Source organism: Pseudorasbora parva, chromosome 8, assembly GCF_024679245.1.
Source record: "Pseudorasbora parva isolate DD20220531a chromosome 8, ASM2467924v1, whole genome shotgun sequence".
Classification (NCBI taxonomy): domain Eukaryota; kingdom Metazoa; phylum Chordata; class Actinopteri; order Cypriniformes; family Gobionidae; genus Pseudorasbora; species Pseudorasbora parva.
In genome coordinates, this window is record NC_090179.1 from 3958302 (window position 1) to 3976401 (window position 18100).

General features: G+C 40.6%; 49 non-coding genes across 49 annotated transcripts; all 49 read left to right on the forward strand.

The window, feature by feature from the left end:
- The first annotated feature begins 158 nt into the window (after nt 1-158).
- Nucleotides 159-232, forward strand: trnat-agu (transfer RNA threonine (anticodon AGU)). The gene has a single exon. It is a non-coding gene; the product is annotated as a tRNA-Thr (tRNA).
- A 191-nt stretch (nt 233-423) lies between these two features.
- On the forward strand, nt 424-497 carry trnat-ugu (transfer RNA threonine (anticodon UGU)). The gene has a single exon. It is a non-coding gene; the product is annotated as a tRNA-Thr (tRNA).
- A 142-nt stretch (nt 498-639) lies between these two features.
- Nucleotides 640-728, forward strand: trnar-ucu (transfer RNA arginine (anticodon UCU)). The gene is given in 2 exon segments: nt 640-676; nt 693-728. It is a non-coding gene; the product is annotated as a tRNA-Arg (tRNA).
- Nucleotides 729-1269: 541 nt separating this feature from the next.
- Nucleotides 1270-1343, forward strand: trnat-agu (transfer RNA threonine (anticodon AGU)). Its single transcript has one exon. It is a non-coding gene; the product is annotated as a tRNA-Thr (tRNA).
- A 191-nt stretch (nt 1344-1534) lies between these two features.
- Nucleotides 1535-1608, forward strand: trnat-ugu (transfer RNA threonine (anticodon UGU)). Its single transcript has one exon. It is a non-coding gene; the product is annotated as a tRNA-Thr (tRNA).
- A 142-nt stretch (nt 1609-1750) lies between these two features.
- On the forward strand, nt 1751-1839 carry trnar-ucu (transfer RNA arginine (anticodon UCU)). The gene is given in 2 exon segments: nt 1751-1787; nt 1804-1839. It is a non-coding gene; the product is annotated as a tRNA-Arg (tRNA).
- A 541-nt stretch (nt 1840-2380) lies between these two features.
- On the forward strand, nt 2381-2454 carry trnat-agu (transfer RNA threonine (anticodon AGU)). Its single transcript has one exon. It is a non-coding gene; the product is annotated as a tRNA-Thr (tRNA).
- A 191-nt stretch (nt 2455-2645) lies between these two features.
- On the forward strand, nt 2646-2719 carry trnat-ugu (transfer RNA threonine (anticodon UGU)). The gene has a single exon. It is a non-coding gene; the product is annotated as a tRNA-Thr (tRNA).
- A 142-nt stretch (nt 2720-2861) lies between these two features.
- On the forward strand, nt 2862-2950 carry trnar-ucu (transfer RNA arginine (anticodon UCU)). The gene is given in 2 exon segments: nt 2862-2898; nt 2915-2950. It is a non-coding gene; the product is annotated as a tRNA-Arg (tRNA).
- A 541-nt stretch (nt 2951-3491) lies between these two features.
- trnat-agu (transfer RNA threonine (anticodon AGU)) lies at nt 3492-3565 on the forward strand. The gene has a single exon. It is a non-coding gene; the product is annotated as a tRNA-Thr (tRNA).
- Nucleotides 3566-3756: 191 nt separating this feature from the next.
- Nucleotides 3757-3830, forward strand: trnat-ugu (transfer RNA threonine (anticodon UGU)). The gene has a single exon. It is a non-coding gene; the product is annotated as a tRNA-Thr (tRNA).
- Nucleotides 3831-3972: 142 nt separating this feature from the next.
- On the forward strand, nt 3973-4061 carry trnar-ucu (transfer RNA arginine (anticodon UCU)). The gene is given in 2 exon segments: nt 3973-4009; nt 4026-4061. It is a non-coding gene; the product is annotated as a tRNA-Arg (tRNA).
- Nucleotides 4062-4602: 541 nt separating this feature from the next.
- trnat-agu (transfer RNA threonine (anticodon AGU)) lies at nt 4603-4676 on the forward strand. Its single transcript has one exon. It is a non-coding gene; the product is annotated as a tRNA-Thr (tRNA).
- A 191-nt stretch (nt 4677-4867) lies between these two features.
- On the forward strand, nt 4868-4941 carry trnat-ugu (transfer RNA threonine (anticodon UGU)). Its single transcript has one exon. It is a non-coding gene; the product is annotated as a tRNA-Thr (tRNA).
- Nucleotides 4942-5083: 142 nt separating this feature from the next.
- trnar-ucu (transfer RNA arginine (anticodon UCU)) lies at nt 5084-5172 on the forward strand. The gene is given in 2 exon segments: nt 5084-5120; nt 5137-5172. It is a non-coding gene; the product is annotated as a tRNA-Arg (tRNA).
- Nucleotides 5173-5714: 542 nt separating this feature from the next.
- Nucleotides 5715-5788, forward strand: trnat-agu (transfer RNA threonine (anticodon AGU)). Its single transcript has one exon. It is a non-coding gene; the product is annotated as a tRNA-Thr (tRNA).
- A 191-nt stretch (nt 5789-5979) lies between these two features.
- trnat-ugu (transfer RNA threonine (anticodon UGU)) lies at nt 5980-6053 on the forward strand. Its single transcript has one exon. It is a non-coding gene; the product is annotated as a tRNA-Thr (tRNA).
- A 142-nt stretch (nt 6054-6195) lies between these two features.
- Nucleotides 6196-6284, forward strand: trnar-ucu (transfer RNA arginine (anticodon UCU)). The gene is given in 2 exon segments: nt 6196-6232; nt 6249-6284. It is a non-coding gene; the product is annotated as a tRNA-Arg (tRNA).
- A 541-nt stretch (nt 6285-6825) lies between these two features.
- Nucleotides 6826-6899, forward strand: trnat-agu (transfer RNA threonine (anticodon AGU)). The gene has a single exon. It is a non-coding gene; the product is annotated as a tRNA-Thr (tRNA).
- Nucleotides 6900-7090: 191 nt separating this feature from the next.
- Nucleotides 7091-7164, forward strand: trnat-ugu (transfer RNA threonine (anticodon UGU)). The gene has a single exon. It is a non-coding gene; the product is annotated as a tRNA-Thr (tRNA).
- Nucleotides 7165-7306: 142 nt separating this feature from the next.
- On the forward strand, nt 7307-7395 carry trnar-ucu (transfer RNA arginine (anticodon UCU)). The gene is given in 2 exon segments: nt 7307-7343; nt 7360-7395. It is a non-coding gene; the product is annotated as a tRNA-Arg (tRNA).
- Nucleotides 7396-7936: 541 nt separating this feature from the next.
- On the forward strand, nt 7937-8010 carry trnat-agu (transfer RNA threonine (anticodon AGU)). The gene has a single exon. It is a non-coding gene; the product is annotated as a tRNA-Thr (tRNA).
- A 191-nt stretch (nt 8011-8201) lies between these two features.
- Nucleotides 8202-8275, forward strand: trnat-ugu (transfer RNA threonine (anticodon UGU)). The gene has a single exon. It is a non-coding gene; the product is annotated as a tRNA-Thr (tRNA).
- A 142-nt stretch (nt 8276-8417) lies between these two features.
- On the forward strand, nt 8418-8506 carry trnar-ucu (transfer RNA arginine (anticodon UCU)). The gene is given in 2 exon segments: nt 8418-8454; nt 8471-8506. It is a non-coding gene; the product is annotated as a tRNA-Arg (tRNA).
- Nucleotides 8507-9047: 541 nt separating this feature from the next.
- trnat-agu (transfer RNA threonine (anticodon AGU)) lies at nt 9048-9121 on the forward strand. The gene has a single exon. It is a non-coding gene; the product is annotated as a tRNA-Thr (tRNA).
- Nucleotides 9122-9312: 191 nt separating this feature from the next.
- trnat-ugu (transfer RNA threonine (anticodon UGU)) lies at nt 9313-9386 on the forward strand. Its single transcript has one exon. It is a non-coding gene; the product is annotated as a tRNA-Thr (tRNA).
- A 142-nt stretch (nt 9387-9528) lies between these two features.
- trnar-ucu (transfer RNA arginine (anticodon UCU)) lies at nt 9529-9617 on the forward strand. Its single transcript is given in 2 exon segments — nt 9529-9565; nt 9582-9617. It is a non-coding gene; the product is annotated as a tRNA-Arg (tRNA).
- A 541-nt stretch (nt 9618-10158) lies between these two features.
- Nucleotides 10159-10232, forward strand: trnat-agu (transfer RNA threonine (anticodon AGU)). The gene has a single exon. It is a non-coding gene; the product is annotated as a tRNA-Thr (tRNA).
- Nucleotides 10233-10423: 191 nt separating this feature from the next.
- Nucleotides 10424-10497, forward strand: trnat-ugu (transfer RNA threonine (anticodon UGU)). The gene has a single exon. It is a non-coding gene; the product is annotated as a tRNA-Thr (tRNA).
- A 142-nt stretch (nt 10498-10639) lies between these two features.
- trnar-ucu (transfer RNA arginine (anticodon UCU)) lies at nt 10640-10728 on the forward strand. Its single transcript is given in 2 exon segments — nt 10640-10676; nt 10693-10728. It is a non-coding gene; the product is annotated as a tRNA-Arg (tRNA).
- Nucleotides 10729-11269: 541 nt separating this feature from the next.
- Nucleotides 11270-11343, forward strand: trnat-agu (transfer RNA threonine (anticodon AGU)). The gene has a single exon. It is a non-coding gene; the product is annotated as a tRNA-Thr (tRNA).
- Nucleotides 11344-11534: 191 nt separating this feature from the next.
- On the forward strand, nt 11535-11608 carry trnat-ugu (transfer RNA threonine (anticodon UGU)). The gene has a single exon. It is a non-coding gene; the product is annotated as a tRNA-Thr (tRNA).
- Nucleotides 11609-11750: 142 nt separating this feature from the next.
- trnar-ucu (transfer RNA arginine (anticodon UCU)) lies at nt 11751-11839 on the forward strand. Its single transcript is given in 2 exon segments — nt 11751-11787; nt 11804-11839. It is a non-coding gene; the product is annotated as a tRNA-Arg (tRNA).
- A 541-nt stretch (nt 11840-12380) lies between these two features.
- On the forward strand, nt 12381-12454 carry trnat-agu (transfer RNA threonine (anticodon AGU)). Its single transcript has one exon. It is a non-coding gene; the product is annotated as a tRNA-Thr (tRNA).
- Nucleotides 12455-12645: 191 nt separating this feature from the next.
- On the forward strand, nt 12646-12719 carry trnat-ugu (transfer RNA threonine (anticodon UGU)). The gene has a single exon. It is a non-coding gene; the product is annotated as a tRNA-Thr (tRNA).
- Nucleotides 12720-12861: 142 nt separating this feature from the next.
- On the forward strand, nt 12862-12950 carry trnar-ucu (transfer RNA arginine (anticodon UCU)). The gene is given in 2 exon segments: nt 12862-12898; nt 12915-12950. It is a non-coding gene; the product is annotated as a tRNA-Arg (tRNA).
- Nucleotides 12951-13491: 541 nt separating this feature from the next.
- Nucleotides 13492-13565, forward strand: trnat-agu (transfer RNA threonine (anticodon AGU)). The gene has a single exon. It is a non-coding gene; the product is annotated as a tRNA-Thr (tRNA).
- Nucleotides 13566-13756: 191 nt separating this feature from the next.
- On the forward strand, nt 13757-13830 carry trnat-ugu (transfer RNA threonine (anticodon UGU)). Its single transcript has one exon. It is a non-coding gene; the product is annotated as a tRNA-Thr (tRNA).
- Nucleotides 13831-13972: 142 nt separating this feature from the next.
- On the forward strand, nt 13973-14061 carry trnar-ucu (transfer RNA arginine (anticodon UCU)). The gene is given in 2 exon segments: nt 13973-14009; nt 14026-14061. It is a non-coding gene; the product is annotated as a tRNA-Arg (tRNA).
- A 541-nt stretch (nt 14062-14602) lies between these two features.
- Nucleotides 14603-14676, forward strand: trnat-agu (transfer RNA threonine (anticodon AGU)). Its single transcript has one exon. It is a non-coding gene; the product is annotated as a tRNA-Thr (tRNA).
- Nucleotides 14677-14867: 191 nt separating this feature from the next.
- trnat-ugu (transfer RNA threonine (anticodon UGU)) lies at nt 14868-14941 on the forward strand. The gene has a single exon. It is a non-coding gene; the product is annotated as a tRNA-Thr (tRNA).
- A 142-nt stretch (nt 14942-15083) lies between these two features.
- On the forward strand, nt 15084-15172 carry trnar-ucu (transfer RNA arginine (anticodon UCU)). The gene is given in 2 exon segments: nt 15084-15120; nt 15137-15172. It is a non-coding gene; the product is annotated as a tRNA-Arg (tRNA).
- Nucleotides 15173-15713: 541 nt separating this feature from the next.
- Nucleotides 15714-15787, forward strand: trnat-agu (transfer RNA threonine (anticodon AGU)). The gene has a single exon. It is a non-coding gene; the product is annotated as a tRNA-Thr (tRNA).
- A 191-nt stretch (nt 15788-15978) lies between these two features.
- Nucleotides 15979-16052, forward strand: trnat-ugu (transfer RNA threonine (anticodon UGU)). The gene has a single exon. It is a non-coding gene; the product is annotated as a tRNA-Thr (tRNA).
- A 142-nt stretch (nt 16053-16194) lies between these two features.
- On the forward strand, nt 16195-16283 carry trnar-ucu (transfer RNA arginine (anticodon UCU)). Its single transcript is given in 2 exon segments — nt 16195-16231; nt 16248-16283. It is a non-coding gene; the product is annotated as a tRNA-Arg (tRNA).
- Nucleotides 16284-16824: 541 nt separating this feature from the next.
- On the forward strand, nt 16825-16898 carry trnat-agu (transfer RNA threonine (anticodon AGU)). The gene has a single exon. It is a non-coding gene; the product is annotated as a tRNA-Thr (tRNA).
- A 191-nt stretch (nt 16899-17089) lies between these two features.
- trnat-ugu (transfer RNA threonine (anticodon UGU)) lies at nt 17090-17163 on the forward strand. The gene has a single exon. It is a non-coding gene; the product is annotated as a tRNA-Thr (tRNA).
- Nucleotides 17164-17305: 142 nt separating this feature from the next.
- trnar-ucu (transfer RNA arginine (anticodon UCU)) lies at nt 17306-17394 on the forward strand. Its single transcript is given in 2 exon segments — nt 17306-17342; nt 17359-17394. It is a non-coding gene; the product is annotated as a tRNA-Arg (tRNA).
- Nucleotides 17395-17935: 541 nt separating this feature from the next.
- On the forward strand, nt 17936-18009 carry trnat-agu (transfer RNA threonine (anticodon AGU)). Its single transcript has one exon. It is a non-coding gene; the product is annotated as a tRNA-Thr (tRNA).
- The last annotated feature ends 91 nt before the right edge of the window (nt 18010-18100 follow it).

Sequence of the window (18100 nt, forward strand, 5' to 3'; positions counted from 1 at the left end):
TTCCCTTATTCCTCAATAGAAGCCTGCACACTTTTCAGCTTTTGGAAATAATCCTCTAACTTCAAAGGAACCTAATCATGATTTAATCAGCTCTTTTTCTGACATGCTACCTCTTTTAGACTTTGAATACAAAAAGTATCAAACCAAAGTAAGTACCTGGCGCTGTGGCTTAGTTGGTTAAAGCGCCTGTCTAGTAAACAGGAGATCCTGGGTTCGAATCCCAGCAGTGCCTAAAATGTGTGCCTTCTACTAGTATTCATCCAAACTTTTCAGATGTAAAAGTCTCTACAGGACACACCTTCTGGACTTCTAGGTTGTGAATAAAGGCTCAAAGGGAAAACTTTCATGAGGTAATCAGCTGTTTTCAAGATGTGCTACCTCTTTAAGGCTTTATATACCAACAAAATGCTTTGCATTACAGCTGGCGCTGTGGCTTAGTTGGTCAAAGCGCCTGTCTTGTAAACAGGAGATCCTTGGTTCAAATCCCAGCAGTGCCTATGCCACAGGATATGTGGGAGCACTTTTAAACTTTTCACATTTGAAAGTCTTTACATGCTGAACAGTGTGTATCAGCAAGGAAGAACTGGAAAGCTAAGAAGTGCTGGACAAGGCATAGTGCCTTGGAAAGTGTGTTCTTGTGGCTCTGTGGCGCAATGGATAGCGCATTGGACTTCTAGGTTGTGAATGGAGGTATTCAAAGGCTGTGGTTTCGAGTCCCACCAGAGTCATCCATAAAAACTTTTGCTCAGATATCTTTGTGTTGGACAAGCATATGCTTAAACCTTTTCGGACATGAAGTATTTCAGAAGCCTACCTTTCCTCTTCGTCTTATTTCCCCTGTTGGACACACCCAGCTCAGATTACAGAATACTCTACTAATTAGCTCACGTCAAGTCCCCATTTTTAAAAAAGGAATATAACAAGAATGGTTTGAAAAACACTGGTTTAGGCCAAAAACTGCTACTGCCAATTGATGGCCACCTACCTAGCAAGAAATGCTTTCCATTTCTGCTAGCTTAAATAGAGTTTAGATTTATTGTAAATGGAGGTTCACAACACATTTGAGACACGAGTATTGAGAGATTTTAACCAAAATGAAATGATTTGAGACATTCCCTTATTCCTCAATAGAAGCCTGCACACTTTTCAGCTTTTGGAAATAATCCTCTAACTTCAAAGGAACCTAATCATGACTTAATCAGCTCTTTTCCTGACATGCTACCTCTTTTAGACTTTGAATACAAAAGTATCAAACCAAGGTAAGTATCTGGCGCTGTGGCTTAGTTGGTTAAAGCGCCTGTCTAGTAAACAGGAGATCCTGGGTTCGAATCCCAGCAGTGCCTAAAATGTGTAGCTTCTACTAGTATTCATCCAAACTTTTCAGATGTAAAAGTCTCTACAGGACACACCTTCTGGACTTCTAGGTTGTGAATAAAGGCTCAAAGGGAAAACTTTCATGAGGTAATCAGCTGTTTTCAAGATGTGCTACCTCTTTAAGGCTTTATATACCAACAAAATGCTTTGCATTACAGCTGGCGCTGTGGCTTAGTTGGTCAAAGCGCCTGTCTTGTAAACAGGAGATCCTGGGTTCAAATCCCAGCAGTGCCTATGCCACAGGATATGTGGGAGCACTTTTAAACTTTTCACATTTGAAAGTCTTTACATGCTGAACAGTGTGTATCAGCAAGGAAGAACTGGAAAGCTAAGAAGTGCTGGACAAGGCATAGTGCCTTGGAAAGCGTATTCTTGTGGCTCTATGGCGCAATGGATAGCGCATTGGACTTCTAGGTTGTGAATGGAGGTATTCAAAGGCTGTGGATTCGAGTCCCACCAGAGTCATCCATTAAACCTTTTGCTCAGATATCTTTGTGTTGGACAAGCATATGCTTAAACCTTTTCGGACATGAAGTATTTTAGAAGCCTAACTTTCCTCTTCGTCTTATTTCCCCTGTTGGACACACCCAGCTCAGATTACAGAATACTCTACTAATTAGCTCACGTCAAGTCCCCATTTTTAAAAAAGGAATATAACAAGAATGGTTTGAAAAACACTGGTTTAGGCCAAAAACTGCTACTGCCAATTGATGGCCACCTACCTAGCAAGAAATGCTTTCCATTTCTGCTAGCTTAAATAGAGTTTAGATTTATTGTAAATGGAGGTTCACAACACATTTGAGACACGAGTATTGAGAGATTTTAACCAAAATGAAATGATTTGAGACATTCCCTTATTCCTCAATAGAAGCCTGCACACTTTTCAGCTTTTGGAAATAATCCTCTAACTTCAAAGGAACCTAATCATGACTTAATCAGCTCTTTTCCTGACATGCTACCTCTTTTAGACTTTGAATACAAAAGTATCAAACTGAAGTAAGTACCTGGCGCTGTGGCTTAGTTGGTTAAAGCGCCTGTCTAGTAAACAGGAGATCCTGGGTTCGAATCCCAGCAGTGCCTAAAATGTGTGCCTTCTACTAGTATTCATCCAAACTTTTCAGATGTAAAAGTCTCTACAGGACACACCTTCTGGACTTCTAGGTTGTGAATAAAGGCTCAAAGGGAAAACTTTCATGAGGTAATCAGCTGTTTTCAAGATGTGCTACCTCTTTAAGGCTTTATATACCAACAAAATGCTTTGCATTACAGCTGGCGCTGTGGCTTAGTTGGTCAAAGCGCCTGTCTTGTAAACAGGAGATCCTTGGTTCAAATCCCAGCAGTGCCTATGCCACAGGATATGTGGGAGCACTTTTAAACTTTTCACATTTGAAAGTCTTTACATGCTGAACAGTGTGTATCAGCAAGGAAGAACTGGAAAGCTAAGAAGTGCTGGACAAGGCATAGTGCCTTGGAAAGTGTGTTCTTGTGGCTCTGTGGCGCAATGGATAGCGCATTGGACTTCTAGGTTGTGAATGGAGGTATTCAAAGGCTGTGGTTTCGAGTCCCACCAGAGTCATCCATAAAAACTTTTGCTCAGATATCTTTGTGTTGGACAAGCATATGCTTAAACCTTTTCGGACATGAAGTATTTCAGAAGCCTACCTTTCCTCTTCGTCTTATTTCCCCTGTTGGACACACCCAGCTCAGATTACAGAATACTCTACTAATTAGCTCACGTCAAGTCCCCATTTTTAAAAAAGGAATATAACAAGAATGGTTTGAAAAACACTGGTTTAGGCCAAAAACTGCTACTGCCAATTGATGGCCACCTACCTAGCAAGAAATGCTTTCCATTTCTGCTAGCTTAAATAGAGTTTAGATTTATTGTAAATGGAGGTTCACAACACATTTGAGACACGAGTATTGAGAGATTTTAACCAAAATGAAAAGATTTGAGACATTCCCTTATTCCTCAATAGAAGCCTGCACACTTTTCAGCTTTTGGAAATAATCCTCTAACTTCAAAGGAACCTAATCATGACTTAATCAGCTCTTTTCCTGACATGCTACCTCTTTTAGACTTTGAATACAAAAGTATCAAACCAAAGTAAGTACCTGGCGCTGTGGCTTAGTTGGTTAAAGCGCCTGTCTAGTAAACAGGAGATCCTGGGTTCGAATCCCAGCAGTGCCTAAAATGTGTGCCTTCTACTAGTATTCATCCAAACTTTTCAGATGTAAAAGTCTCTACAGGACACACCTTCTGGACTTCTAGGTTGTGAATAAAGGCTCAAAGGGAAAACTTTCATGAGGTAATCAGCTGTTTTCAAGATGTGCTACCTCTTTAAGGCTTTATATACCAACAAAATGCCTTGCATTACAGCTGGCGCTGTGGCTTAGTTGGTCAAAGCGCCTGTCTTGTAAACAGGAGATCCTGGGTTCAAATCCCAGCAGTGCCTATGCCACAGGATATGTGGGAGCACTTTTAAACTTTTCACATTTGAAAGTCTTTACATGCTGAACAGTGTGTATCAGCAAGGAAGAACTGGAAAGCTAAGAAGTGCTGGACAAGGCATAGTGCCTTGGAAAGTGTGTTGTTGTGGCTCTGTGGCGCAATGGATAGCGCATTGGACTTCTAGGTTGTGAATGGAGGTATTCAAAGGCTGTGGGTTCGAGTCCCACCAGAGTCATCCATAAAAACTTTTGCTCAGATATCTTTGTGTTGGACAAGCATATGCTTAAACCTTTTCGGACATGAAGTATTTCAGAAGCCTAACTTTCCTCTTCGTCTTATTTCCCCTGTTGGACACACCCAGCTCAGATTACAGAATACTCTACTAATTAGCTCACGTCAAGTCCCCATTTTTAAAAAAGGAATATAACAAGAATGGTTTGAAAAACACTAGTTTAGGCCAAAAACTGCTACTGCCAATTGATGGCCACCTACCTAGCAAGAAATGCTTTCCATTTCTGCTAGCTTAAATAGAGTTTAGATTTATTGTAAATGGAGGTTCACAACACATTTGAGACACGAGTATTGAGAGATTTTAACCAAAATGAAATGATTTGAGACATTCCCTTATTCCTCAATAGAAGCCTGCACACTTTTCAGCTTTTGGAAATAATCCTCTAACTTCAAAGGAACCTAATCATGACTTAATCAGCTCTTTTCCTGACATGCTACCTCTTTTAGACTTTGAATACAAAAGTATCAAACCAAAGTAAGTACCTGGCGCTGTGGCTTAGTTGGTTAAAGCGCCTGTCTAGTAAACAGGAGATCCTGGGTTTGAATCCCAGCAGTGCCTAAAATGTGTGGCTTCTACTAGTATTCATCCAAACTTTTCAGATGTAAAAGTCTCTACAGGACACACCTTCTGGACTTCTAGGTTGTGAATAAAGGCTCAAAGGGAAAACTTTCATGAGGTAATCAGCTGTTTTCAAGATGTGCTACCTCTTTAAGGCTTTATATACCAACAAAATGCTTTGCATTACAGCTGGCGCTGTGGCTTAGTTGGTCAAAGCGCCTGTCTTGTAAACAGGAGATCCTGGGTTCAAATCCCAGCAGTGCCTATGCCACAGGATATGTGGGAGCACTTTTAAACTTTTCACATTTGAAAGTCTTTACATGCTGAACAGTGTGTATCAGCAAGGAAGAACTGGAAAGCTAAGAAGTGCTGGACAAGGCATAGTGCCTTGGAAAGCGTATTCTTGTGGCTCTATGGCGCAATGGATAGCGCATTGGACTTCTAGGTTGTGAATGGAGGTATTCAAAGGCTGTGGATTCGAGTCCCACCAGAGTCATCCATTAAACCTTTTGCTCAGATATCTTTGTGTTGGACAAGCATATGCTTAAACCTTTTCGGACATGAAGTATTTTAGAAGCCTAACTTTCCTCTTCGTCTTATTTCCCCTGTTGGACACACCCAGCTCAGATTACAGAATACTCTACTAATTAGCTCACGTCAAGTCCCCATTTTTAAAAAAGGAATATAACAAGAATGGTTTGAAAAACACTGGTTTAGGCCAAAAACTGCTACTGCCAATTGATGGCCACCTACCTAGCAAGAAATGCTTTCCATTTCTGCTAGCTTAAATAGAGTTTAGATTTATTGTAAATGGAGGTTCACAACACATTTGAGACACGAGTATTGAGAGATTTTAACCAAAATGAAATGATTTGAGACATTCCCTTATTCCTCAATAGAAGCCTGCACACTTTTCAGCTTTTGGAAATAATCCTCTAACTTCAAAGGAACCTAATCATGATTTAATCAGCTCTTTTTCTGACATGCTACCTCTTTTAGACTTTGAATACAAAAAGTATCAAACCAAAGTAAGTACCTGGCGCTGTGGCTTAGTTGGTTAAAGCGCCTGTCTAGTAAACAGGAGATCCTGGGTTCGAATCCCAGCAGTGCCTAAAATGTGTGCCTTCTACTAGTATTCATCCAAACTTTTCAGATGTAAAAGTCTCTACAGGACACACCTTCTGGACTTCTAGGTTGTGAATAAAGGCTCAAAGGGAAAACTTTCATGAGGTAATCAGCTGTTTTCAAGATGTGCTACCTCTTTAAGGCTTTATATACCAACAAAATGCTTTGCATTACAGCTGGCGCTGTGGCTTAGTTGGTCAAAGCGCCTGTCTTGTAAACAGGAGATCCTTGGTTCAAATCCCAGCAGTGCCTATGCCACAGGATATGTGGGAGCACTTTTAAACTTTTCACATTTGAAAGTCTTTACATGCTGAACAGTGTGTATCAGCAAGGAAGAACTGGAAAGCTAAGAAGTGCTGGACAAGGCATAGTGCCTTGGAAAGTGTGTTCTTGTGGCTCTGTGGCGCAATGGATAGCGCATTGGACTTCTAGGTTGTGAATGGAGGTATTCAAAGGCTGTGGTTTCGAGTCCCACCAGAGTCATCCATAAAAACTTTTGCTCAGATATCTTTGTGTTGGACAAGCATATGCTTAAACCTTTTCGGACATGAAGTATTTCAGAAGCCTACCTTTCCTCTTCGTCTTATTTCCCCTGTTGGACACACCCAGCTCAGATTACAGAATACTCTACTAATTAGCTCACGTCAAGTCCCCATTTTTAAAAAAGGAATATAACAAGAATGGTTTGAAAAACACTGGTTTAGGCCAAAAACTGCTACTGCCAATTGATGGCCACCTACCTAGCAAGAAATGCTTTCCATTTCTGCTAGCTTAAATAGAGTTTAGATTTATTGTAAATGGAGGTTCACAACACATTTGAGACACGAGTATTGAGAGATTTTAACCAAAATGAAATGATTTGAGACATTCCCTTATTCCTCAATAGAAGCCTGCACACTTTTCAGCTTTTGGAAATAATCCTCTAACTTCAAAGGAACCTAATCATGACTTAATCAGCTCTTTTCCTGACATGCTACCTCTTTTAGACTTTGAATACAAAAGTATCAAACCAAGGTAAGTATCTGGCGCTGTGGCTTAGTTGGTTAAAGCGCCTGTCTAGTAAACAGGAGATCCTGGGTTCGAATCCCAGCAGTGCCTAAAATGTGTAGCTTCTACTAGTATTCATCCAAACTTTTCAGATGTAAAAGTCTCTACAGGACACACCTTCTGGACTTCTAGGTTGTGAATAAAGGCTCAAAGGGAAAACTTTCATGAGGTAATCAGCTGTTTTCAAGATGTGCTACCTCTTTAAGGCTTTATATACCAACAAAATGCTTTGCATTACAGCTGGCGCTGTGGCTTAGTTGGTCAAAGCGCCTGTCTTGTAAACAGGAGATCCTGGGTTCAAATCCCAGCAGTGCCTATGCCACAGGATATGTGGGAGCACTTTTAAACTTTTCACATTTGAAAGTCTTTACATGCTGAACAGTGTGTATCAGCAAGGAAGAACTGGAAAGCTAAGAAGTGCTGGACAAGGCATAGTGCCTTGGAAAGCGTATTCTTGTGGCTCTATGGCGCAATGGATAGCGCATTGGACTTCTAGGTTGTGAATGGAGGTATTCAAAGGCTGTGGATTCGAGTCCCACCAGAGTCATCCATTAAACCTTTTGCTCAGATATCTTTGTGTTGGACAAGCATATGCTTAAACCTTTTCGGACATGAAGTATTTTAGAAGCCTAACTTTCCTCTTCGTCTTATTTCCCCTGTTGGACACACCCAGCTCAGATTACAGAATACTCTACTAATTAGCTCACGTCAAGTCCCCATTTTTAAAAAAGGAATATAACAAGAATGGTTTGAAAAACACTGGTTTAGGCCAAAAACTGCTACTGCCAATTGATGGCCACCTACCTAGCAAGAAATGCTTTCCATTTCTGCTAGCTTAAATAGAGTTTAGATTTATTGTAAATGGAGGTTCACAACACATTTGAGACACGAGTATTGAGAGATTTTAACCAAAATGAAATGATTTGAGACATTCCCTTATTCCTCAATAGAAGCCTGCACACTTTTCAGCTTTTGGAAATAATCCTCTAACTTCAAAGGAACCTAATCATGACTTAATCAGCTCTTTTCCTGACATGCTACCTCTTTTAGACTTTGAATACAAAAGTATCAAACTGAAGTAAGTACCTGGCGCTGTGGCTTAGTTGGTTAAAGCGCCTGTCTAGTAAACAGGAGATCCTGGGTTCGAATCCCAGCAGTGCCTAAAATGTGTGCCTTCTACTAGTATTCATCCAAACTTTTCAGATGTAAAAGTCTCTACAGGACACACCTTCTGGACTTCTAGGTTGTGAATAAAGGCTCAAAGGGAAAACTTTCATGAGGTAATCAGCTGTTTTCAAGATGTGCTACCTCTTTAAGGCTTTATATACCAACAAAATGCTTTGCATTACAGCTGGCGCTGTGGCTTAGTTGGTCAAAGCGCCTGTCTTGTAAACAGGAGATCCTTGGTTCAAATCCCAGCAGTGCCTATGCCACAGGATATGTGGGAGCACTTTTAAACTTTTCACATTTGAAAGTCTTTACATGCTGAACAGTGTGTATCAGCAAGGAAGAACTGGAAAGCTAAGAAGTGCTGGACAAGGCATAGTGCCTTGGAAAGTGTGTTCTTGTGGCTCTGTGGCGCAATGGATAGCGCATTGGACTTCTAGGTTGTGAATGGAGGTATTCAAAGGCTGTGGTTTCGAGTCCCACCAGAGTCATCCATAAAAACTTTTGCTCAGATATCTTTGTGTTGGACAAGCATATGCTTAAACCTTTTCGGACATGAAGTATTTCAGAAGCCTACCTTTCCTCTTCGTCTTATTTCCCCTGTTGGACACACCCAGCTCAGATTACAGAATACTCTACTAATTAGCTCACGTCAAGTCCCCATTTTTAAAAAAGGAATATAACAAGAATGGTTTGAAAAACACTGGTTTAGGCCAAAAACTGCTACTGCCAATTGATGGCCACCTACCTAGCAAGAAATGCTTTCCATTTCTGCTAGCTTAAATAGAGTTTAGATTTATTGTAAATGGAGGTTCACAACACATTTGAGACACGAGTATTGAGAGATTTTAACCAAAATGAAAAGATTTGAGACATTCCCTTATTCCTCAATAGAAGCCTGCACACTTTTCAGCTTTTGGAAATAATCCTCTAACTTCAAAGGAACCTAATCATGACTTAATCAGCTCTTTTCCTGACATGCTACCTCTTTTAGACTTTGAATACAAAAGTATCAAACCAAAGTAAGTACCTGGCGCTGTGGCTTAGTTTGTTAAAGCGCCTGTCTAGTAAACAGGAGATCCTGGGTTCGAATCCCAGCAGTGCCTAAAATGTGTGGCTTCTACTAGTATTCATCCAAACTTTTCAGATGTAAAAGTCTCTACAGGACACACCTTCTGGACTTCTAGGTTGTGAATAAAGGCTCAAAGGGAAAACTTTCATGAGGTAATCAGCTGTTTTCAAGATGTGCTACCTCTTTAAGGCTTTATATACCAACAAAATGCTTTGCATTACAGCTGGCGCTGTGGCTTAGTTGGTCAAAGCGCCTGTCTTGTAAACAGGAGATCCTGGGTTCAAATCCCAGCAGTGCCTATGCCACAGGATATGTGGGAGCACTTTTAAACTTTTCACATTTGAAAGTCTTTACATGCTGAACAGTGTGTATCAGCAAGGAAGAACTGGAAAGCTAAGAAGTGCTGGACAAGGCATAGTGCCTTGGAAAGTGTGTTGTTGTGGCTCTGTGGCGCAATGGATAGCGCATTGGACTTCTAGGTTGTGAATGGAGGTATTCAAAGGCTGTGGGTTCGAGTCCCACCAGAGTCATCCATAAAAACTTTTGCTCAGATATCTTTGTGTTGGACAAGCATATGCTTAAACCTTTTCGGACATGAAGTATTTCAGAAGCCTAACTTTCCTCTTCGTCTTATTTCCCCTGTTGGACACACCCAGCTCAGATTACAGAATACTCTACTAATTAGCTCACGTCAAGTCCCCATTTTTAAAAAAGGAATATAACAAGAATGGTTTGAAAAACACTGGTTTAGGCCAAAAACTGCTACTGCCAATTGATGGCCACCTACCTAGCAAGAAATGCTTTCCATTTCTGCTAGCTTAAATAGAGTTTAGATTTATTGTAAATGGAGGTTCACAACACATTTGAGACACGAGTATTGAGAGATTTTAACCAAAATGAAATGATTTGAGACATTCCCTTATTCCTCAATAGAAGCCTGCACACTTTTCAGCTTTTGGAAATAATCCTCTAACTTCAAAGGAACCTAATCATGACTTAATCAGCTCTTTTCCTGACATGCTACCTCTTTTAGACTTTGAATACAAAAGTATCAAACCAAAGTAAGTGCCTGGCGCTGTGGCTTAGTTGGTTAAAGCGCCTGTCTAGTAAACAGGAGATCCTGGGTTCGAATCCCAGCAGTGCCTAAAATGTGTGCCTTCTACTAGTATTCATCCAAACTTTTCAGATGTAAAAGTCTCTACAGGACACACCTTCTGGACTTCTAGGTTGTGAATAAAGGCTCAAAGGGAAAACTTTCATGAGGTAATCAGCTGTTTTCAAGATGTGCTACCTCTTTAAGGCTTTATATACCAACAAAATGCTTTGCATTACAGCTGGCGCTGTGGCTTAGTTGGTCAAAGCGCCTGTCTTGTAAACAGGAGATCCTTGGTTCAAATCCCAGCAGTGCCTATGCCACAGGATATGTGGGAGCACTTTTAAACTTTTCACATTTGAAAGTCTTTACATGCTGAACAGTGTGTATCAGCAAGGAAGAACTGGAAAGCTAAGAAGTGCTGGACAAGGCATAGTGCCTTGGAAAGTGTGTTCTTGTGGCTCTGTGGCGCAATGGATAGCGCATTGGACTTCTAGGTTGTGAATGGAGGTATTCAAAGGCTGTGGTTTCGAGTCCCACCAGAGTCATCCATAAAAACTTTTGCTCAGATATCTTTGTGTTGGACAAGCATATGCTTAAACCTTTTCGGACATGAAGTATTTCAGAAGCCTACCTTTCCTCTTCGTCTTATTTCCCCTGTTGGACACACCCAGCTCAGATTACAGAATACTCTACTAATTAGCTCACGTCAAGTCCCCATTTTTAAAAAAGGAATATAACAAGAATGGTTTGAAAAACACTGGTTTAGGCCAAAAACTGCTACTGCCAATTGATGGCCACCTACCTAGCAAGAAATGCTTTCCATTTCTGCTAGCTTAAATAGAGTTTAGATTTATTGTAAATGGAGGTTCACAACACATTTGAGACACGAGTATTGAGAGATTTTAACCAAAATGAAAAGATTTGAGACATTCCCTTATTCCTCAATAGAAGCCTGCACACTTTTCAGCTTTTGGAAATAATCCTCTAACTTCAAAGGAACCTAATCATGACTTAATCAGCTCTTTTCCTGACATGCTACCTCTTTTAGACTTTGAATACAAAAGTATCAAACCAAAGTAAGTACCTGGCGCTGTGGCTTAGTTTGTTAAAGCGCCTGTCTAGTAAACAGGAGATCCTGGGTTCGAATCCCAGCAGTGCCTAAAATGTGTGGCTTCTACTAGTATTCATCCAAACTTTTCAGATGTAAAAGTCTCTACAGGACACACCTTCTGGACTTCTAGGTTGTGAATAAAGGCTCAAAGGGAAAACTTTCATGAGGTAATCAGCTGTTTTCAAGATGTGCTACCTCTTTAAGGCTTTATATACCAACAAAATGCTTTGCATTACAGCTGGCGCTGTGGCTTAGTTGGTCAAAGCGCCTGTCTTGTAAACAGGAGATCCTGGGTTCAAATCCCAGCAGTGCCTATGCCACAGGATATGTGGGAGCACTTTTAAACTTTTCACATTTGAAAGTCTTTACATGCTGAACAGTGTGTATCAGCAAGGAAGAACTGGAAAGCTAAGAAGTGCTGGACAAGGCATAGTGCCTTGGAAAGTGTGTTGTTGTGGCTCTGTGGCGCAATGGATAGCGCATTGGACTTCTAGGTTGTGAATGGAGGTATTCAAAGGCTGTGGGTTCGAGTCCCACCAGAGTCATCCATAAAAACTTTTGCTCAGATATCTTTGTGTTGGACAAGCATATGCTTAAACCTTTTCGGACATGAAGTATTTCAGAAGCCTAACTTTCCTCTTCGTCTTATTTCCCCTGTTGGACACACCCAGCTCAGATTACAGAATACTCTACTAATTAGCTCACGTCAAGTCCCCATTTTTAAAAAAGGAATATAACAAGAATGGTTTGAAAAACACTGGTTTAGGCCAAAAACTGCTACTGCCAATTGATGGCCACCTACCTAGCAAGAAATGCTTTCCATTTCTGCTAGCTTAAATAGAGTTTAGATTTATTGTAAATGGAGGTTCACAACACATTTGAGACACGAGTATTGAGAGATTTTAACCAAAATGAAATGATTTGAGACATTCCCTTATTCCTCAATAGAAGCCTGCACACTTTTCAGCTTTTGGAAATAATCCTCTAACTTCAAAGGAACCTAATCATGACTTAATCAGCTCTTTTCCTGACATGCTACCTCTTTTAGACTTTGAATACAAAAGTATCAAACCAAAGTAAGTGCCTGGCGCTGTGGCTTAGTTGGTTAAAGCGCCTGTCTAGTAAACAGGAGATCCTGGGTTCGAATCCCAGCAGTGCCTAAAATGTGTGCCTTCTACTAGTATTCATCCAAACTTTTCAGATGTAAAAGTCTCTACAGGACACACCTTCTGGACTTCTAGGTTGTGAATAAAGGCTCAAAGGGAAAACTTTCATGAGGTAATCAGCTGTTTTCAAGATGTGCTACCTCTTTAAGGCTTTATATACCAACAAAATGCTTTGCATTACAGCTGGCGCTGTGGCTTAGTTGGTCAAAGCGCCTGTCTTGTAAACAGGAGATCCTTGGTTCAAATCCCAGCAGTGCCTATGCCACAGGATATGTGGGAGCACTTTTAAACTTTTCACATTTGAAAGTCTTTACATGCTGAACAGTGTGTATCAGCAAGGAAGAACTGGAAAGCTAAGAAGTGCTGGACAAGGCATAGTGCCTTGGAAAGTGTGTTCTTGTGGCTCTGTGGCGCAATGGATAGCGCATTGGACTTCTAGGTTGTGAATGGAGGTATTCAAAGGCTGTGGTTTCGAGTCCCACCAGAGTCATCCATAAAAACTTTTGCTCAGATATCTTTGTGTTGGACAAGCATATGCTTAAACCTTTTCGGACATGAAGTATTTCAGAAGCCTACCTTTCCTCTTCGTCTTATTTCCCCTGTTGGACACACCCAGCTCAGATTACAGAATACTCTACTAATTAGCTCACGTCAAGTCCCCATTTTTAAAAAAGGAATATAACAAGAATGGTTTGAAAAACACTGGTTTAGGCCAAAAACTGCTACTGCCAATTGATGGCCACCTACCTAGCAAGAAATGCTTTCCATTTCTGCTAGCTTAAATAGAGTTTAGATTTATTGTAAATGGAGGTTCACAACACATTTGAGACACGAGTATTGAGAGATTTTAACCAAAATGAAAAGATTTGAGACATTCCCTTATTCCTCAATAGAAGCCTGCACACTTTTCAGCTTTTGGAAATAATCCTCTAACTTCAAAGGAACCTAATCATGACTTAATCAGCTCTTTTCCTGACATGCTACCTCTTTTAGACTTTGAATACAAAAGTATCAAACCAAAGTAAGTACCTGGCGCTGTGGCTTAGTTTGTTAAAGCGCCTGTCTAGTAAACAGGAGATCCTGGGTTCGAATCCCAGCAGTGCCTAAAATGTGTGGCTTCTACTAGTATTCATCCAAACTTTTCAGATGTAAAAGTCTCTACAGGACACACCTTCTGGACTTCTAGGTTGTGAATAAAGGCTCAAAGGGAAAACTTTCATGAGGTAATCAGCTGTTTTCAAGATGTGCTACCTCTTTAAGGCTTTATATACCAACAAAATGCTTTGCATTACAGCTGGCGCTGTGGCTTAGTTGGTCAAAGCGCCTGTCTTGTAAACAGGAGATCCTGGGTTCAAATCCCAGCAGTGCCTATGCCACAGGATATGTGGGAGCACTTTTAAACTTTTCACATTTGAAAGTCTTTACATGCTGAACAGTGTGTATCAGCAAGGAAGAACTGGAAAGCTAAGAAGTGCTGGACAAGGCATAGTGCCTTGGAAAGTGTGTTGTTGTGGCTCTGTGGCGCAATGGATAGCGCATTGGACTTCTAGGTTGTGAATGGAGGTATTCAAAGGCTGTGGGTTCGAGTCCCACCAGAGTCATCCATAAAAACTTTTGCTCAGATATCTTTGTGTTGGACAAGCATATGCTTAAACCTTTTCGGACATGAAGTATTTCAGAAGCCTAACTTTCCTCTTCGTCTTATTTCCCCTGTTGGACACACCCAGCTCAGATTACAGAATACTCTACTAATTAGCTCACGTCAAGTCCCCATTTTTAAAAAAGGAATATAACAAGAATGGTTTGAAAAACACTGGTTTAGGCCAAAAACTGCTACTGCCAATTGATGGCCACCTACCTAGCAAGAAATGCTTTCCATTTCTGCTAGCTTAAATAGAGTTTAGATTTATTGTAAATGGAGGTTCACAACACATTTGAGACACGAGTATTGAGAGATTTTAACCAAAATGAAATGATTTGAGACATTCCCTTATTCCTCAATAGAAGCCTGCACACTTTTCAGCTTTTGGAAATAATCCTCTAACTTCAAAGGAACCTAATCATGACTTAATCAGCTCTTTTCCTGACATGCTACCTCTTTTAGACTTTGAATACAAAAGTATCAAACCAAAGTAAGTACCTGGCGCTGTGGCTTAGTTGGTTAAAGCGCCTGTCTAGTAAACAGGAGATCCTGGGTTCGAATCCCAGCAGTGCCTAAAATGTGTGCCTTCTACTAGTATTCATCCAAACTTTTCAGATGTAAAAGTCTCTACAGGACACACCTTCTGGACTTCTAGGTTGTGAATAAAGGCTCAAAGGGAAAACTTTCATGAGGTAATCAGCTGTTTTCAAGATGTGCTACCTCTTTAAGGCTTTATATACCAACAAAATGCTTTGCATTACAGCTGGCGCTGTGGCTTAGTTGGTCAAAGCGCCTGTCTTGTAAACAGGAGATCCTTGGTTCAAATCCCAGCAGTGCCTATGCCACAGGATATGTGGGAGCACTTTTAAACTTTTCACATTTGAAAGTCTTTACATGCTGAACAGTGTGTATCAGCAAGGAAGAACTGGAAAGCTAAGAAGTGCTGGACAAGGCATAGTGCCTTGGAAAGTGTGTTCTTGTGGCTCTGTGGCGCAATGGATAGCGCATTGGACTTCTAGGTTGTGAATGGAGGTATTCAAAGGCTGTGGTTTCGAGTCCCACCAGAGTCATCCATAAAAACTTTTGCTCAGATATCTTTGTGTTGGACAAGCATATGCTTAAACCTTTTCGGACATGAAGTATTTCAGAAGCCTACCTTTCCTCTTCGTCTTATTTCCCCTGTTGGACACACCCAGCTCAGATTACAGAATACTCTACTAATTAGCTCACGTCAAGTCCCCATTTTTAAAAAAGGAATATAACAAGAATGGTTTGAAAAACACTGGTTTAGGCCAAAAACTGCTACTGCCAATTGATGGCCACCTACCTAGCAAGAAATGCTTTCCATTTCTGCTAGCTTAAATAGAGTTTAGATTTATTGTAAATGGAGGTTCACAACACATTTGAGACACGAGTATTGAGAGATTTTAACCAAAATGAAATGATTTGAGACATTCCCTTATTCCTCAATAGAAGCCTGCACACTTTTCAGCTTTTGGAAATAATCCTCTAACTTCAAAGGAACCTAATCATGACTTAATCAGCTCTTTTCCTGACATGCTACCTCTTTTAGACTTTGAATACAAAAGTATCAAACCAAAGTAAGTGCCTGGCGCTGTGGCTTAGTTGGTTAAAGCGCCTGTCTAGTAAACAGGAGATCCTGGGTTCGAATCCCAGCAGTGCCTAAAATGTGTGCCTTCTACTAGTATTCATCCAAACTTTTCAGATGTAAAAGTCTCTACAGGACACACCTTCTGGACTTCTAGGTTGTGAATAAAGGCTCAAAGGGAAAACTTTCATGAGGTAATCAGCTGTTTTCAAGATGTGCTACCTCTTTAAGGCTTTATATACCAACAAAATGCTTTGCATTACAGCTGGCGCTGTGGCTTAGTTGGTCAAAGCGCCTGTCTTGTAAACAGGAGATCCTTGGTTCAAATCCCAGCAGTGCCTATGCCACAGGATATGTGGGAGCACTTTTAAACTTTTCACATTTGAAAGTCTTTACATGCTGAACAGTGTGTATCAGCAAGGAAGAACTGGAAAGCTAAGAAGTGCTGGACAAGGCATAGTGCCTTGGAAAGTGTGTTCTTGTGGCTCTGTGGCGCAATGGATAGCGCATTGGACTTCTAGGTTGTGAATGGAGGTATTCAAAGGCTGTGGTTTCGAGTCCCACCAGAGTCATCCATAAAAACTTTTGCTCAGATATCTTTGTGTTGGACAAGCATATGCTTAAACCTTTTCGGACATGAAGTATTTCAGAAGCCTACCTTTCCTCTTCGTCTTATTTCCCCTGTTGGACACACCCAGCTCAGATTACAGAATACTCTACTAATTAGCTCACGTCAAGTCCCCATTTTTAAAAAAGGAATATAACAAGAATGGTTTGAAAAACACTGGTTTAGGCCAAAAACTGCTACTGCCAATTGATGGCCACCTACCTAGCAAGAAATGCTTTCCATTTCTGCTAGCTTAAATAGAGTTTAGATTTATTGTAAATGGAGGTTCACAACACATTTGAGACACGAGTATTGAGAGATTTTAACCAAAATGAAAAGATTTGAGACATTCCCTTATTCCTCAATAGAAGCCTGCACACTTTTCAGCTTTTGGAAATAATCCTCTAACTTCAAAGGAACCTAATCATGACTTAATCAGCTCTTTTCCTGACATGCTACCTCTTTTAGACTTTGAATACAAAAGTATCAAACCAAAGTAAGTACCTGGCGCTGTGGCTTAGTTTGTTAAAGCGCCTGTCTAGTAAACAGGAGATCCTGGGTTCGAATCCCAGCAGTGCCTAAAATGTGTGGCTTCTACTAGTATTCATCCAAACTTTTCAGATGTAAAAGTCTCTACAGGACACACCTTCTGGACTTCTAGGTTGTGAATAAAGGCTCAAAGGGAAAACTTTCATGAGGTAATCAGCTGTTTTCAAGATGTGCTACCTCTTTAAGGCTTTATATACCAACAAAATGCTTTGCATTACAGCTGGCGCTGTGGCTTAGTTGGTCAAAGCGCCTGTCTTGTAAACAGGAGATCCTGGGTTCAAATCCCAGCAGTGCCTATGCCACAGGATATGTGGGAGCACTTTTAAACTTTTCACATTTGAAAGTCTTTACATGCTGAACAGTGTGTATCAGCAAGGAAGAACTGGAAAGCTAAGAAGTGCTGGACAAGGCATAGTGCCTTGGAAAGTGTGTTGTTGTGGCTCTGTGGCGCAATGGATAGCGCATTGGACTTCTAGGTTGTGAATGGAGGTATTCAAAGGCTGTGGGTTCGAGTCCCACCAGAGTCATCCATAAAAACTTTTGCTCAGATATCTTTGTGTTGGACAAGCATATGCTTAAACCTTTTCGGACATGAAGTATTTCAGAAGCCTAACTTTCCTCTTCGTCTTATTTCCCCTGTTGGACACACCCAGCTCAGATTACAGAATACTCTACTAATTAGCTCACGTCAAGTCCCCATTTTTAAAAAAGGAATATAACAAGAATGGTTTGAAAAACACTGGTTTAGGCCAAAAACTGCTACTGCCAATTGATGGCCACCTACCTAGCAAGAAATGCTTTCCATTTCTGCTAGCTTAAATAGAGTTTAGATTTATTGTAAATGGAGGTTCACAACACATTTGAGACACGAGTATTGAGAGATTTTAACCAAAATGAAATGATTTGAGACATTCCCTTATTCCTCAATAGAAGCCTGCACACTTTTCAGCTTTTGGAAATAATCCTCTAACTTCAAAGGAACCTAATCATGACTTAATCAGCTCTTTTCCTGACATGCTACCTCTTTTAGACTTTGAATACAAAAGTATCAAACCAAAGTAAGTACCTGGCGCTGTGGCTTAGTTGGTTAAAGCGCCTGTCTAGTAAACAGGAGATCCTGGGTTCGAATCCCAGCAGTGCCTAAAATGTGTGCCTTCTACTAGTATTCATCCAAACTTTTCAGATGTAAAAGTCTCTACAGGACACACCTTCTGGACTTCTAGGTTGTGAATA